Genomic DNA, 3552 nt, shown 5'->3' on the forward strand with positions numbered 1-3552 from the left:
AACGTCCGAACATCCATCATGCACGTGCCTGGCAATACCTAGAAGCATCGCTGCCGGGCATGATTGATGAAGTGGGAGCCAAGTTCCAAAGCCACCTTCACCCCAACCCACTCCCACCTAACCACCCACTTATGACTGTTGATATTGGACCTCTCATTGCACTAATTGCAAAAGCAATCATAACACCCCACTAATCAGAGTGCTATAAATAAGAGAGGTGGGAGAAAGAGAAGGGAGGTTGAAAGAGTTTCTAGAGAAAAAGAAAGGGTGAAAAAAAAAAAAAAAAAAAAAAAAAAAAGGTAGCAGCATAGAAGGAGAAAAGTGATCTCATTGAGTGTTTGTGCTGGGAACGACCCATAGTAGGAAATCCATACCCACTAAACAAATAAGTTATGGACCTGAGTGAGGCCTAGATAGCAGTCTCATTTTAGGTGTGCACAATTTAAATTTCAGGAATTAAAGTATCACTTCGACCAAAATTAAGGGACCAATTGTATATTTTCACTATTAATGTATGATGTCTTTTGGAGGTTCATATCACTACAATTTGCATTGATCAATTAATCAAACATGTACTAATACGTTCTTTTTCTTTTTCTGTTGTTAGGTCTCTTAAATGATTTATACACCTTGGGTTGGTTTCACAATTTTGTTTTTAATTATTGCTAGGGCCAAACTGTGACTCCATACATGCTGGAGAAAAAGATGCACCCGTTAGTTTACGCAGGAGATTTAGCTAACCCATAAGTGACCAAAGACGACTTAAGGTAATGTTTCTCTCTAGCTTCGGCTTTAGTTTTATTTGAATACAAAGACAGATTTTTCATTTTAGTTAATAACTTGTTTTACAGACAATGCCTTCCTGGTTCTATTTCACCCCAGAAAGCCAAGGGAAAGATAGTGTTGTGCATGAAAGGCAGTGGGACAAGAATTGGAATAGGCATAGAAGTGAAAAGAGCTGGTGGTGCAGGTTTTGTACTTGGAAACAGTCCAACAATTGGAGCTGAGTTAGTATGTGATGCTCATGTGCTTCCGGCCACCGCATGCAGTGACTTATGACCATGCAATGAAAATTTATCAACACACCATCTCTACCAAGAATCCAGTCGCAAGTATCATACCTGGGAAAACCTTAATACATACCACGCCAGCACCTGTCATAGCCGCTTTAACAAGTAGAGGTCCTAATTTTATTGAGTCTAATATTCTCAAGGTAGATAAAAAAATTTCAACCATATTGTTTATTTTCTTTGATATCAAAGTTGTAATGATCCAAGAAAAAGCGCTAGCCACATCTACGTTATACCTCAAAAAGACTAGTCACAATTGAGGCTCCTTGTAGTTGTTAATAAAGCCCAGATCTACCCAGTAAACACCCGATGTGGGACTCATCACACATCCACACACATCACACAATCAATCAAATTGGGGCATCACAATCTCCCCCACTTAAATCCCTAAAGTCCTCGTTAGGGCCCACTTTGTGGGGTAGTGTCTCTAAACCCACACAGGGTTACTGGATCAGCTTTGATACCATATGTAACAACCCAAGGAAAAGCGCTACCCACATCTATACTATACCTCAAAAGAACTAGTCACAATTGAGGCTCCTTGTAGTTGTTAATAAAACCCAAATCTACTTAGTAAATACTTGATGTGAGACTTATTACACACCCACACACATCACATAATCAATCAAATTGGAGCATCACAAAAGTCCCCCTTAGTTTTTTACTAGCATACAGATTTAACATAACTAAATCCATACAATATGGATTTAATTTTAGTACCTTCAATTATTGGTTTGCTTCGAAACTTGATATCATAGCTCCAGGACTGAATATTCTGGTAGCATGGAGTGAGGCCAATCCTCCTACAATGTTGCCACATCAAGATCACTGAATTGTTAAGTACAATATACTCTCTGGAACTTCAATGGCTTGCCCTCATGTGTTTGCTGCAGCTGCACTTCTCAAAGCAGTTCACCCTACTTGGTGTAGTGCTGCACTAAGATCTGCCCTCATGACAACAGGTATAAATGTGTGAATATGTTACTACATTTCCTGAATTGGGTAAATGAAAGCGTTAGTCTTTTTTATTTAAAGTATTTGAAATTGATCTGTTTCATAAATAGATTAAATTTAAAGGTGTACAAACTGTTATAATATTTAAAATTTTAAATGAGTTAGCGCTCTGTACCAAATTATCCAAAAAATTTAATCTTAAACATGAAATGGACTTTGTAATCCCTATTTTATATATGTATGTCTTAATTAAGCTCTAGTTGTAAGTACTTTAGTTTCCTTGCTATGGCTCACATATTCTAATGTTTCACATTCATACTTCGCAGCTGGATTAAAAAACAACTTGGGTTAGCCTTTGAGTGATGAATCTGGCAATGTAGCTACACCATTTGCATATGGGTCTGGCCACTTGCGCCCCACAAAAGCAGCAGACCCTGGTCTAGTATATGATGCCTCATATACAGACTACCTTCTCTACTTATGCAGCACTGGTAGTTCACTCCAGAGAGTTGACCCAAAATTCAAGTGTCCAAAAGCACTACCAACTGCATTCAATTACCTCAACTACCCATCCATAGCAATCCACAAACTCAGTGGCACTGTGATTGTTAATACTTAATAGGACAGTCACAAACGTTGGTCCTGGCAAGAGTGTGTTTCTTTGCTGCCAGACCGCCCATGGGATTCTCCATTATGGCCTCTCCTAGTGTTTTGTCCTTCGATCATGTTGGACAGAAGAAGGGCTTCACAATCACTGTTAAGGCAATAACTCAAATGCAGCAAGCCTGATCATAAGTACTTGGACCGATGGACAGCGTTCTGTAAGAAGTCCAATATTGGCAATGTCTTTAGCTAACTATAATCTCTTGGTGATTAAATATTTATCCTATGGGTTTTACTTTTATATAGTTTGATAGTTCTTGGTCAAATTATAGGAGAATAGATTAGAAAAATGGTGCTATTTATAAGCAAAGTATTTGTAAATGGCTTGTGACAATGAGGCCGTTTGGACTCAGCTGAAAGCTGAGTCCACGTTTCGCGTTTTGCAATTTTCCTTTTTTTTTTTTTTTTGAAACTGTTTAGGAGACAAAAAAAACGCTGTTTATGTACTGTTTGACACTGTTTAGCACTAAAATATTAAAATGGTCACTACTATTTACACATTTAAAAATTATTTTGCTACAGTATTTGTTTTCAGTTCAGTTTCAGCACAATAAGTTCAATCCAAACAGACCAGTGATAAGAAATGCACAGGCTTGTTTTACATTTTCAAGGACTCTTTTTGTAGGGTAAGCAATTACTACTATTTAAGATATTTTTGAGTAAATAGAAATTTATGATATAATTAAGAAGACATTGCTTTAAAATTTAAATGCTTATCAGGTCTCAATTAGTGAATTAAATTCAATACCTAAAGAAATAACAGGCCCTCATTACATTTTGCAAACTTCAACACAATTCTGGACCCCGAGAAGAAGACCCCAAAAGAAAAGGCCGAGCACTTAATGTGGGCAGTGGGCATATTTTG

General features: G+C 37.5%; 1 pseudogene; it reads left to right on the top strand.

The window, feature by feature from the left end:
* The window catches only part of LOC112037291 (subtilisin-like protease SBT5.6), a 26500-nt pseudogene extending 23687 nt beyond the window's left edge, over positions 1-2813 (top strand).
* Positions 2814-3552: the final 739 nt, after the last annotated feature.

Source organism: Quercus suber, unplaced genomic scaffold (assembly GCF_002906115.3).
Source record: "Quercus suber isolate HL8 unplaced genomic scaffold, Cork oak 2.0 scaffold_166, whole genome shotgun sequence".
Lineage (NCBI taxonomy): Eukaryota > Viridiplantae > Streptophyta > Magnoliopsida > Fagales > Fagaceae > Quercus > Quercus suber.